Genomic DNA, 15,273 nt, shown 5'->3' with positions numbered 1-15,273 from the left:
CACTATTTCTTGGCGTTATATACAAATGCACAAACTTATTATACCTTGTACCACAGTAGTGGTGAAGGGTATAATTAATTAGATCAATTAATTTCATGGTTGAAGACAAAAAATATTTTATTGTGTGTGGGAGCCGGTTCCACGACACCGCTATAAATAATCAAATAGCAACTTACCGTTATTTAATATAACAAAAAATAAAAGCATTGCTTTAAGTATGTGTTTGAAAAATATTGTTTGTTATTTATTTTTAATTCAAGACAACAAACATATGATTTTTAAATTTTATTTAAAATGTGTGTTTTAAAACAGGACTAGAAATCATAAAGCAAAACATAAACTTAATATATTCATCGTGTATAAAAAATACTAAGAATATAAAATTAAATAAAAGGCAAAAAATAAATTGAATATTATAAAACGTCTATCTTCGATTAGTTTTTAAAAATTCTCTGAGAACAGAATACAACGAAGCAACTGTCGAGAGCAGCGGTGCCAACTCTGTGGATTTTTCGTGATTTTGACGATTTTAGATGGTAAATTGGGCATGTGACGATTTATGATTTTAATCAACGTAGTTATAAATTGACTATTTTTGAAAATGTGCGTCTCAAGTTTCCTTTTAGTGTTTTTATTACATACATACTCTCTCTGCCACAATCTTAATTGGATTAAACACATCGCAAAGCTTGAATTAAAATATAAAACAACTGTAGCTTTGATTATTCTGGGGGGCAAGAACTATTCTGGGGGGGCATAGCCCCCCCAGCACCCCCCTAGCTACGCCAATGGCCCCCATATAAACCGATCCCCAGATTTGGCTTGCGAAGCCTCTAAGAGAAGAAAATTTCATCCCATCCAGCTGAAATTTGGTACATGGTGTTAGTATATGGTCTCTAACAATTATGCAAAAATTGGTCCACATCGGTCAATAATTATATATAGCTCCCATATAAACCGATCCCCCGATTTGGCTTGCGGAGCCTCTAAGAGAAGCAAATTTCATCCGATTCGGTTGAAATTTGGTACATGGTGTAAGTATATGGTCTCTAACAATTATGCAAAAATTGGTCCACATCGGTCAATAATTATATATAGCACCCATATAAACCGATCCCCTGATTTGGCTTGCGGAGCCTCTAAGAGAAGCAAATTTCATCCGATCCGGCTGAAATTTGGCACATGGTGTTAATATATGGTCTCTAATGACTATGCAAAAATTGCTCCACATCGGTGCATAAATATATATAGCCCCATATAAACCGATCGCCCGATTTGGCTTGCGGAGCCTCTAAGAGAAGCAAATTTCATCCGATCCGGTTGAAATTTGGTACGTGGTGTTAGTATATGGTCTTTAACAACCATGCAAAAATTGGTCCACATCGGTCCATAATTATATATAGCCCCCATATAAACCGATCAGCCGATTTGACCTCCGGAGCCTCTTGGAAGACCAAAATTTATCTGATTCAGTTGAAATTTGGTACGTGGTGTTAATATATGGCCTCAAACACTCATGCAAAAATTGGTCGAAATCGGTCAATAATTATATATAGGCCCCATATAAACCGATCCCCAGATTTGATCTCCGGAGCCCCTTGGAAGAGCAAAATTCATCCGATTCGGTTGAAATTTGGTACGTGATGTTAGTATATGGTATCCAACAACCATGCAGGAATTGGTTCATATCAGTCCATAATTATATATAGCCCCCATATAAACCGATCCCCAGATTTGACCTCTGGTGCCTTTTGGAGAAGCAAAATTCATCCGATTCGGTTGAAATTTGGTACGTGATGTTAGAATATGGTATCCAACAACCATGCATGAATTGCTTCATATCAGTCCATAATTGTATATAGCCCCAATTTAAACCGATCCCCAGATTTGACCTCCGGTGCCATTTGGAGAAGCTAAATTCATCCAATCTGATTGAAATTTGGTACGTGGTTTTACTATATGATATTTAACAACCATTCCAAAAATGTTCCATATCAGTCCATAATCATATATAGCCCCCATATAAACCGATCCCGAGATTTGGTTTTGGAGCCCCTTGGAGTAGCAACTTTCATCCGAGTCAGTTGAAATTTGGTACATTGTGCTAGTATAAGGCCGTTAACAACCATGCCAGGTCCATATCGGTCTATAGTTATATATAGCCCTCAGATAAATCGATCACCAATCACACAAAAATTGGTTCATATCTAGTTCATAATTGTATATAGGACCCGTATCAGCGAGCCCCATATTTCAATTCTGGCTCTCTAAGTACCGTGCAAAAGTCCATATCGATTCGTAATTATTTGTAGACTTACCTACACATACCTTTTTTGTCTAATATATACCACGTATGGACTAACTCACAATTTAGAAAACGATTTAAGATACCATAACCCAAGTAATTCGATTGTGGATGACAGTCTGTCGTAGAAGTTTCTACGCAATCCATGGTGGAGGGTACATAGGATTCGGCCTCGCCGAACTTACGGCCATATATAATTTTTTTGAATTAAGAAAATATTTGTTACTTTGAAGTATCCGTTATAATTTGGATTTTGAAACTGGCATTTGTTTGTACGTGAATAGCTATATTAACCCTTTCACTACCGATATCCACTTAGAAGGACATTCGAAAAAGACACCAAATTCTATTTTCCCACTTAGTTTTGATTTATTTCTCGATGTTATTTTAAAGTAGACGCTTTAATCTAAATATGCTATAAATATTTTCCATATTAGTGAACACTAAAATAAATTTTTATTAACTTCTTTAACAATAAACGAAAAATACGAAAATTTGAGAAAATTTTTCTACTGTATGTTTCTAGTAAATGGACATTTATACAAAAACTATAGCTGATACTTTTACGGGTTCTTTTTTGTATTTTTTTCTCACACTGTGAAAGGTATTATAGGCCAAGTAGCGCTTATTTTCGTAGGACCATTTGGTCAAAATTCAAGAATCAAGTTTTCAGAATAAGCTCGTATAAAGGGTGATACGGTCAAAATTTGGTCAATATAAACTTGACGTATTTCTTTCAATTTTGCATTAAAAAAACCTGAACACCCCTCATTTTGAAGGTGTGTGTGTAGAATGTTGCTCCTATTTTGATTTTGGAATTCAATCTTCAGTTGTCAAAATGCCGTCCAAGCAAGAAGAGCAGCGTATCAAAATTTTGCTCGCGCATCGCGAAAATCAGAGCTACTCGCACACAAAGCTGGCAAAATCGCTAAAAGTTGCCAAATCAACCGTTACAAATGTATTTAAAGTGTTTGGGGAACGTTCGGGGGGAAATCGAAAACCGGAAGCCGCTGAGACGACAAAGAGAGTTGCCGGTAGTTTCAAGCGAAACCCTAACCTCTCTTTCCGAGATGCCGCAAATAAGCTGGGTGTATCGTCTACAACCGTGCATCGAGCCAAAAATCGTGCCGGACTATCGACTTACAAGAAGGTAGTGACTCCAAATCGCGATGATAAACAAAATACGACGGCCAAAGCGCGATCCCGGAGGCTGTACACGACGATGCTGAAGAAGTTTGACTGCGTGGTAATGGACGACGAAACCTACGTCAAAGCCGACTACAAGCAGCTTCCGGGACAGGAGTTTTATACGGCAAAAGGAAGGGGAAAGGTAGCAGATATTTTCAAGCACATAAAACTGTCAAAGTTCGCAAAGAAATATCTGGTTTGGCAAGCCATCTGTACCTGTGGCTTGAAAAGCAGCATTTTCATAGCTTCCGGGACTGTCAAACAAGAAATTTACGTGAAAGAGTGTTTGAATAAACGTCTGCTACCTTTCCTGAAGAAACACGGTTGTTCCGTACTGTTTTGGCCGGATTTGGCATCTTGCCATTACGGTAAAAAGGCCATAGAGTGGTACGCCGCCAACAACGTGCAGGTGGTTCTCAAGGACATGAACCCTCCCATCACGCCAGAGCTCCGCCCAATTGAGAAATACTAGGCTATTGTCAAGCGGAACCTAAAGAACACAAAAAAAAAAACTGCTAAGGACGAGCAGCAGTTCAAGGCAAACTGGCTTTCTGCGGCGAAGAAGGTGGAAAAGGTGGCTGTACAAAATCTGATGGCAGGTGTCAAGCGTGAGGCCCGGCAATTCGGATTTGGAAAAGCGAAAGCCTAACTGAATATTTTTCCTGAATTTTATACTAATTGAACTTGAAAAAGAAATTTAATTTGATTTTTTAAATAAACGATTTCACCGATTTACACGCGTTTTCCCTTGACCAAATTTTGACCGTATCACCCTTTAGCTCTTGAAGTAATTGAGGTAGGTTCCCACAATGACAATTTTTGTTTTACATGCTGTTAGTACAAGTAAAAACAGAAGAAAAATTAAAGTTTTTAATATTAGGTTTATTTCGGTAGTGAAATTTAAAGCTAGAGAGGGCACAAAAAAAATCTTTATTTTAAAGAAGCCGCATCTTTGGCTCGGAATCAATACCAAAATCCTTTAGAGAAGTTCACAATCTTTGGATCCAAGTAAAGGTTTTTTTTTGTTGAGTGTACTAATATATTGCCCATGGTCCATTGACCCCAAGAAAACAAGTCAAATAAATAGGTGGCACCTGACAACAACACAATTATCCCACATTACGGTATCAATTCCATTGAAAATGATTGTCTTAATCCATATGCCATTATAAATGAAATTAACGAATTCATAACGAATAATCTTCTCATAGAACATTTCATTAAATCTGTCCGAGTTCAAGAAAGACAACAAATGTCAATGCCAATGCCAGATATAATGACACCATGGCCATCATCGAAATAATCTTGTTGTGTGAAAACTGGGTTGTTATTGGGCCCAAACAGATGAAAAGAGCCATCAAGTCTACATGGCAGCCTGTCGAAGGTGTTGCAAAAGTCAATTTATGGAGTAGTCACATACAAGGGGGTGAAATGAACTTTAGCATGTCCTATGCACACACCATCATTTGTCGAAGAGCAACGCATGTGAATTGAAGTCATCACATATCAAGATTGCTTGACGTATGGTAACCCAATGACATGAAAAGATGACAGATTGAAATGAAAGGCAAACGTAAAGCGGTGATAATTTTCAGCGAGAAACTGAATAAAAATAAATAAATTAAATAAGAGGACCATCAAGCGAATTTGTTTAAATATATTAAATCAAGTTTTTACATAAGTAATATTTAATTTAATATTTAAAATTCAATTAATTTCTTTTTATTTACAAAAATATAATTTAATAAAATGCTAAATAAATTATTTTGAATTAAATCAAATTAAATTAATTTAAAACAAATTATTTAATAATAAAATATTTTTTTTTTTTAAATAAAATAAAATTACATTTTTACTTTAGTGCAGAAATATTTAACTTAGTATATAAAATTAAAACTCAATAAATTAAATTAAATTAAATTAGCTATATTAAAAAATTACAATTACAACTAAATGCAAAACAAAACAAAAATAAATTGAATTACTTTAGATACAGAGTGGCTGACATGTATTGCAACCAACTTCTGGTTGCTATAATTTGTAAAGCATTCATCTGACAGTTGGAGATCTATTCAAGTAACAGTTCATTTATGGTTGACAAGTTTACAAAATAATTTTTTGTCTTCAATCACAAAATTAATTGATTCAATTAATTTTTAAATGAAATGTCTTCTACAACGGAAATGATAGTATCAATTAAAAAATTAATTGAAAGCCAATTAAAAAATTAGTTGATACAATTAATTTTTGTGACTGAGTTTTGTTTCATTAAACAAACAATTGTTGAATCAATTAAATTTTTAATTGAATATTTTTTAAAACTCAATTAATACGACGTTCTTACCAAGCATGTTTTGAGGTTTGAAATGTTTTTCTATAGTAATAAAATTTTGACAAAATTTTCTATAGAATTTGGTAGATTATTTTTGGAGATCGGCTTTATGTAACTACAGACCGATATGGACCAATTTTGGCAGGGTTGTTCGCGGCCATACACCAACCAAATTTCAATCGGATCGGGTGAATTTTGCTCTTCCAAGGGGCTCCGGAGTTCTAATCTGGGGATCGATTTATATGGGGGCTACACATAATTATGGACCGATATGGGCCAATTCCTGCATGTTGTTAGAGACCATATACTAACACCACGTACAAATTTCAACCGAATCGGATGAATTTTGCTCTTCACGAGGCTCCGGAGGTCAAATCTGGGGATCGGTTTATATGGGGGCTATATATAATTATGGACCGATGTAGACCAATTTTTGCATAGTTGTTAGAGACCATATACTAACACCATGTACCAAGCCAAATCTGGGGATCGGTTTATATGGGGGCTTCATATAATTATGGACCGATGTGGACCAATTTTTGCATGGTTATTAGGGATCATATACTAACACTCTGTACCAAATTTCAGCAGGATCGTATGAAATTTGCTTCTCTTAGAGGCTCCGCAAGCCAAATATGGGGATCGGTTTATATGGGGGCTACATATAATTATGGACCGATGTGGACCAATTTTTGCATGGTTATTAGGGATCATATACTAACACTCTGTACCAAATTTCAGCAGGATCGGATGAAATTTGCTTCTCTTAGAGGCTCCGCAAGCCAAATCTGAGCGTCGGTTTATATAGGGGCTATTTATAATTATGGACCGATGTGGACCAATTTTTGCATGGTTGTTAGAAACCATATACTAACACCATGTACCAAATTTCTACCGAATCGGATGAATTTTGCTCTTCTACGAGGCTCCGGACGTTAAATCTGGGAATCGGTTTATATGGGGGCTATATATAATTATGGACCGATGTGGACCAATTTTTGCATGGTTATTATATACTAACACTCTGTACCAAATTTCAGCCGGATCGGATAAAATTTGCTTCTCTTAGAGACTCCGCAAGCCAAATCGAGGGATCGGTTTATATAGGGGCTATATATAATTATAGACCGATATGGACCAATTTTTGCATAGTTGTTAGAGACCATATGTTTACACCACGTACCAAATTTCAACCGGATCGGATGGAATTTGCTTCTCTTAGAGAGCCAAATCAAGGGATCGGTTTAGATAGGGGCTATCTATAATTATGGACCGATGTGAAGCAATTTTTTCATGGCTGTTAGAGACCATATACTAGCATCATGTACCAAATTTTAACCGGATCGGATTAATTTTGATCCTCCAAGAGGCTCCGCAAGCCAAATCGAGGGATCGGTTTATATAGGGGCTATACGTAAAAGCGGTCCGATATGGCCCATTTGCAATACCATCAGACCTACATCAATAACAAATAACAACTGTGTCAAGTTTCAAGTCGATAGCTTGTTTTGTTCGGACTGACAAAGTTAATGTACGCCCCATCCTATGGTGGAGGGTATAAAAATACTACGTTCTGGAAAAGAGCTTTTTGCCCTTCATTAAAAAAAATAAAAAAAAAAAAAAAACAAGTAAGAAAAGTCTAAAGTCGGGCAGGGCCGACTATATGATACCCTGCACCACTTGGTAAATCTAAATTTTCGATACCATATCACATCCGTGTTGGGGGCTATATATAAAGGTTCAAAATTTCAACAAAATCGGAGTTAAAAATTTGCCTCTGTTGTCATATGAGTGTAAATCGGTCGAAAGCTATATATGGGAGATATATATAAATCTGAACCGATTTCAACCAAATTTGGCACGCAAAGCTACAATGCTAATTCTACTCCCTGTGCAAAATGTCAACTAAATCGGAGATAAAAGTTGGCCTCTGTGGTCATATGAGTGTGAATCGGGCGAAAGCTATATATGGGAGATATATCTAAATCTGAACCGATTTCAACCAAATTTGGCACGCATAGCTACAATGCTAATTCTACTCCTTGTGCAAAATTTCAATTAAATCGGAGTAAAAGATTTGCCACTATGGTCATATGAGTGTAAATCGGGCGAACGATATATATGGGAGCTATATCTAAATCTGAACCGATTTCAATCAAATTTGGCACACTTGATTATAGTACTAATTGTTCTTCTTGTGCAAAATTTTAAGCAAATTAGGGTAAAACTCTAGCTTCTGAGACCATATAAGTCCATATCGGGCGAAATATATATATGGGAGCTATATCTAAATCTGAACCGACCAAAATCAATAGGGTTCTATTCTGAGTCAAAACACATACTTGCGCCAAATTTGAAGTCGATTGGATTAAAACTGCGACATAGACAGACGGACATAGCTATATCGACTCAGGAGCCCACGCTGAGCATTTTTGCCAAAGACATCATGTGTCTATCTCGTCTCCTTCTGGGTGTTACATACATATGCACTAACTTATAATACCCTGTTCAACAGTGTGGCGCATGGTATAAAAACACTCGATCAACTTGCTTGGCTATTCTGTCTAAAGAAAATACCTTCCTCTTCATATCAAATATTTCCAACCACAAAACCAAAGACAAATATTGACTAGCAGACGTTTTACAAAACTTTTCCATAGGAAAACCACAAAAACCCCAACTCAGACGCCCAACTACTTTGCTTTGACATACAATCCTAATTTTTCAGATGACCATATCATTTTGGCAAAAGCTAAAAAATGGTTTTGATCAAAATGTCACCCTCTCGAAAAGACACAAGAAAAACTTTCAAACTTGACACTGAATATTTATCCGTAACATGTTTTTCCCCACAAATGTTTTCTTCCGCCCTCTACGAGTGTGTGGGTGTATGTGTGCATATCTCACCAAGAACCTTGACCAAAGATTTTTTGTTTTTTTTTTAAGCAAAGCGTATAAAAACTATTTTTCCAAAAATTTTGCACTTGTGCCAATTTGATTAAGTTGTAACTTTAAAATAAAGTTCATAATGGTAATGCTGGAAGGATGATACTGCTGCGATGTTGCTACTGTCACAGATAGTAGTGATGTTCGTGGTGGCAGATGATGATGACAGTTTATTGTTGTGTTGTAATATTGTAAGCTTATGTTGATGATAGTCTGTCGTGAACAGACTGTCAGTAGGTGGAATTTTTGGGGTAAATAACAAAATGCACATATTGTTCTTGCTTAAATATTTAAGATAAGAGTCTTTGTTTATTGACTTTTCTAACGAAAATTTGTTAACAATTTAACCAGAAGACCAAGGAGGGAGATATTAAATTGTAGTGAAATCTAAAGAACAACAATTTAAATTCAAATTCTACTCGCCGAATTTCAAAAACGATTAGAAGATAAAAAGAGGAGGAGATATACACTTTAAATGCTGCACTTAATCAATACTACCACTGACGGACGAAAGAATTACAAAACCGAGACCTAGACCACTAATGATAAATAGCATTCTTGAAACTGTAGTGAATTAGCTTCGAAAAAGTACTTTTTTACGAAAAAGGAACTTCTTTTTATACCCTGCGCCACTCTGTGGAACAGGGTATTATAAGTTAGTGCATATGTTTGTAACACCCACAAGGAGACGAGATAGACACATGTTGTCTTTGGCAAAAATGCTCAGGGTGGGTCCCTGAGTCGATATAACCATGTCCGTCTGTCCGTCCGTCCGTCTGTCTGTGAACACATTTTTGTGGTCAAAGTCTAGGTCGCAATTTAAGTCCAATCGCATTCAACTTTGACAGATGTTCCTAATTTGGGTCAGAATAGAACCCTGTTGCTTTTGGAAGAAATCGGTTCAGATTTAGATATAGCTCCCATATATATATATATATATATATATATATATATATATATATATATATATATATATATATATATATATATATATATATATATATATATATATATATTATATATATATATATATATATATATATATATATATATATATATATATATATATATATATATATATATATATATATATATATATATATATATATATATATATATATATATATATAATATATATATATATATATATATATATATATATATATATATATATATATATATATATATATATATATATATATATATATATATATATATATATTCAGATTTAGATATAGCTCCCATATATATCTTTCGCCCGATATGGACTTATATGGCCCCAGAAGTCAGATTTTTGCCGAATTTGGTTTAAATTTTGCACTAGGAGTATAAATAGTAGTGTAGTCAAGTGTGCAAAATTTGATTGAAATCGGTTCAGATTTAGATATAGCTCCCATATATATCTTTCGCCCGATATGGACTAATATGGTCCTAAAAGCCAGAGTTTTGGCCCAATTTGGTTGAAATTTTGCACAGGGAGTAGATTTAGCCTTGTAGCTATGCGTGCCAAATTTGATTGAAATCGGTTCAGATTTAGATATAGCTCCCATATAAATCTTTCGTCCGATTTGGACTCAAAACCCAAAGTTTTGCCCTGACTTGCTTCAAATTTTGCACAAGGAGTACGTTTAATAGTATCGGTAATTGTACCAAATTCGGTTGAAATCGGTTCAGATTTAGATATAGCTCCCATATATATTTTTCGCCCTATTTACACTCATATGACCACAGAGGTTCAGATTTTGATATAGCTCCCATATATATTTTTCGCCCTATTTACACTCATATGACCACTCATATTTGCACAGGGAGTAGAATTAGCATTCTAGCTATGCATGCCAAATTTGGTTGAAATCGGTTCAGATTTAGATATAGCTCCCATATATATGTTTTTCTGATTTCGACAAAAATGGTCAAAAATTTTCCTTGTTAAATCGCCACTGCTTAGTCGAAAAGTTGTAAAAATGACTCTAATATAAATAAACTTTTGCGAAGTTTCCTTAAAATTGCTTCAGATTTAAATGTTTCCCATATTTCTTAACTAAAATTGTGTTCCACCCTAGTGCATTAGGCGACTTAAATTTTGAGTGTATAGATTTTGTAGAAGTCTATCTAATTCTGTCCAGATCGAGTGATATTTAAATGTATGTATTTGGGACAAACCTTTATATATAGCCCCCAACACATCTGACGGATGTGATTTGGTATCGAAAATTTAGATCTACAAAGTGGTGCAGGGTATAATATAGTCGGCCCCGCCCGACTGTAGACTTTCCTTACTTGTTTGTACTGAATTTGAGTGACTGCTGTTTACTTTCGGTTTCATACACGTAGTACCACGTTCAGTTGGCGCCCAACATCAATTGTTTCCGGAACAACAACTGGTCTTGGACGGCCTTCAAGAAATTTGTCTTGACTACGGTTAAATTCACCACACCACCGATAAGCACTGGTCCTTGACGCAGCTTTATCTCCAAAAAGTTCATCGAAACACTGTTGTTGCATTGTCGAAAATTGCAAAAAAATACAATAATCGCACACAAATATTCATGATTTAGTTCCAATCGTATTCTCAAAACATTCTGAATACGTATAAATTTCAAAAAAGTCAAACTACGTTAGAGCTGTCAGTTGGCGGATTGCAACACTAGAGTTGCCCAATCCCGGAATGTTAAAACCAACCTTCGTTCCCAATGAGAACTCGTGTCAAACGCGAAAAGAACTTGCCAAATCTTTGGAAGTTACTTCCCAAGCCATTTCCCATCGATTGAAGCTATTGAGCATTTTTCATCCTATCCGATTGACATTTGGTACGTGATGTCAGTATATGGTCTAGCTGAATTTTTCCAATTTCATACACCATTCATTCTCGCTGAATTGAAGGAGTTTTGGCGGCAGGATCCCAGTCACAGTTGCCACTCGTGCAAAAAAAAAAAACAATCTACCAAAATTTTAAAGAAATATTACCAAAAGTCTACTAAATAAAAAAAATCTATTTCTATAGAAATTGTTGTCATAGAAAAATTTCTCAAAATTTTACTTCTATAGAAAATCTTCTCAAAATTTTATTCTGTAGAAAATTTTCTCAAAATTTTATTTCTATAAAAAATTTTCTCAAAATTTTACTTCTATAAAAATTTATCTCAAAAATTTATTTCTATAGAAAAATTTCTCAAAAATTTGTTCTGTAGAAAATGTTATCAAAATTTTATTTCTATTGAGAATTTTATCAAAATTTTATTTCTATAGAGATTTTTGGGAATCTTTTTTTTTTTTTTGTTATATAGAAAATTTTGTCAAACTTAGCCTATAGACAAATCTATCAAAATTTTATTTCTATAAAAAATTTTCTCAAATTTTTAATTCTATAAAAAAAATTTCTCAAAATTTTATTTCTATAGAAAATTTTGCCAAAATTTTCTCAAAAATTTACTTCTATAAAAAATTTTCACAAAATAGTATTTCTGTAGAAAATAGAAATACTACTTTGCACGCTCAAAAACAAACCCAGCCAAATACATTCAAATCGATGATTTGAGTTTGGCAAAGGAAAAGAGATATGCTGGCAAATTTGTTTAGGCAGTAGCCGACTATCAAACCCATTTTCGGGAGGTTCAAGTGTAGTTCACTTTGGGTTGAGTGAATTACCCGAATTTATTCTGATAATTGGTTGATAGTTTTGCTGCAAGTAGAGGATGCTGATGAGGAATGTGGTAATTCCGAAACAGCTGTACATCCAACCATCTTGCAGTCAATAGGGCTTTGCCCAAATAAATTTGACAAGCATACTTTTCCTCTGTTGGTTAAGCTACACTTGTAGTTTAGTCAATGCATGGCTTTAAGCTGAGATCAAAAACAACAAAATTTTGTTCTGTAGAAAATTTTCTCTATAATTTATTTCTATAAAAATTTTTCTCAAAATTTTACTTCTATGAAAATTGTTGTCAAAATTTTATTTCTATAGACAATTTTCTAAAAATTTTGTTCTGTAGAAAATGTTATCAAAAATTTATTTCTATTGAGAATTTTGTCAAAATTTTATTTCTATAGAGAATTTTGTGAAACTTTTTTGTTATATAGAAAATTTTGTCGAACTTGTTCTATGGACAACTTTATCAAAATTTTATTTCTATAAAAAAATTTCTCTAAATTTTAATTCTATAAAACAATTTCTAAAAATTTTATTTCTATAGAAAATTTTCTCAAAATTTTATTTTTATAGAAAATTTTGTCATAATTTTGTTACAATTTTACTTCGTTAGAAAATTTTGTTTATCCTATTTGTTTGTTTATTTTATTTCTATAGATAATTTAGCCAAAATTTTATTTCTAAAAAATTTTCTCAAAATTTTACTTCTATAAAAAAAAATTACAAAATATTATTTCCATAAAAATTTTTATCAACATTTTATTTCATAAAATGTTATTTTCATAAAAATTATTATCAAAATTTTATTTCTATAGAGAATTTTGTCAGACTTGTTTTAGATAGAAAATTTTGTCAAACTTGTATTTCTATAGAAAATTTTCTCAAAATTTTGTTCTGTAGAAAATTTTCTCAAAATTTTATTTCCATAAAAAATTTTCTGAAAATTTTACTTCTATAAAATTTTTTCTCAAAATTTTATTTTTATAGAAAATTTTGTCAAAATTTTGTTCTGTAGAAAATGTTATCAAAAGTTATTTCTATTGAGAATTTTGTGAAAAATTTATTTCTATAGAGAATTTTGTGAAACTTTTTGTCAAACTTGGTCTATAGACAACTTTATCAAAATTTTATTTCTATAAAAAATTTTCTTAAAATTTTAATTCTATAAAAAAATTCTCAATATTTTATTTCTATAGAAACTTTTCTCAAAATTTTATTTCTATAGAAAAATTTTGTCAAAATTTTATTTCTATAGAAAATTTAGCCAAAATTGTATTTCAAAAAAATTTTCTCAAAATTTTACTTCTATAAAAAAAATTAATTTCTATAGAAAATTTTTTCTATAGAGTATATTGTCAATTTTTTTTATATAGAAAATTTTGTCAAACTTGTATTTCTATAAAAAAAATTTCCTCAAAATTTTGTCCTGTAGAAAATATTCTCAAAATTTTAATTCTATAAAAATGTTCTCAAAATTTTAATTCTATAAAAAATTTTCTCAAAATTTTAATTGTATACAAATTTTTCGCAAAATTTTGTTACAATTTTATTTCTATAGAAAATGTTGTCAAAAAAAATATAGAAAATTTTGTCAAAATTTTATTTTTATAGAAAATTTAGCAAAAATTTTTTGTTCTGTAGAAAATTTTCTCAAAATTTTAATTCTATAAAAAATGTTCTCAAACTTTAATTCTAAAAAAATTTTTCTAAAAATTTTAATTGTATAAAAAAATATTTCACAAAATTTTGTTGTCAAGAACAAAAATTATAGAAAATTTTGTCAAAATTTTATTTTTATAGAAAATTTAGCAAAATTTTATTTCTATAGAAAATTTTCGCAAAATTTTGTCAAAATTTTGTTACAATTTTATTTCTATAGAAAAATTTTGTCAAAATTTTATTTCTATAGAAAATTTAGCCAAAATTGTACTTCTAAAAAATTTTCTAAAAACTTTACTTCTATAAAAAAATTTCTCAAAATGTTATTTCTATAAAAATTTTAATTTCTATAAAAAATTTTTTCAATTTTTCAATAATTTTTTATATATAGAAAATTTTGTCAAACTTGTATTTCTATAGAAAAATTTTGTCAAAATTTTATTTCTATAGAAAATTTAGCCAAAATTTTGATTCTAAAAAATTTTCTCAAAATTTTACTTCTATAAAAAAAAATCTCAAAATATTATTTCTATAAAAAATTATATTTTTATAGAAAATTTTTTCTATAGAGTATGTTGTCAATTTTTTTTATATAGAAAATTTTGTCAAACTTGTATTTCTATAAAAAAAAAATTCTCAAAATTTTGTTCTGTAAAAAATTTTCTCAAAATTTTAATTCTATAAAAAATGTTCTCAAAATTTTAATTGAATAGAAATTTATCTCAAAATTTTGTTACAATTTTATTTCTATAGAAAATGTTGTCAAAAAAAATATAGAAAATGTTGTCAAAATTTTATTTCTATAGAAAATTTTCTCAAAATTTTATTTCTATAGAAAATTTCCTCAAAATTTTATTTCTATAGAAGATTTTCTCAAAATTTTATTTCTATAGAAAATTTTCTCAAAATTTGAAAATTAAAATACCTCTTAGTTGGAGACGCAAATTTTATCAAAACTTGCAGAATTCTACCAATCTACCAAACAGTAAAAACCTACTATTTTTGGTAGATTTCTACCAACTCTGACAACTGTTATCGCAGTGTCAACACAACCACCACTTAACATTAAACCACTTAACATTAAATGTTGTCTTAAAATATAGATTCCAATGTACTGCATATAACAGCTACAGGGATTTTATCATCAAGCTTACAATAGATGGCGCTGTTGCGAACTATTAGCAGGGACACAAA

Source organism: Haematobia irritans, chromosome 5 (assembly GCF_050003625.1).
Source record: "Haematobia irritans isolate KBUSLIRL chromosome 5, ASM5000362v1, whole genome shotgun sequence".
Taxonomy (NCBI): domain Eukaryota; kingdom Metazoa; phylum Arthropoda; class Insecta; order Diptera; family Muscidae; genus Haematobia; species Haematobia irritans.
Note: the sequence above shows the minus strand (reverse complement) of the source record.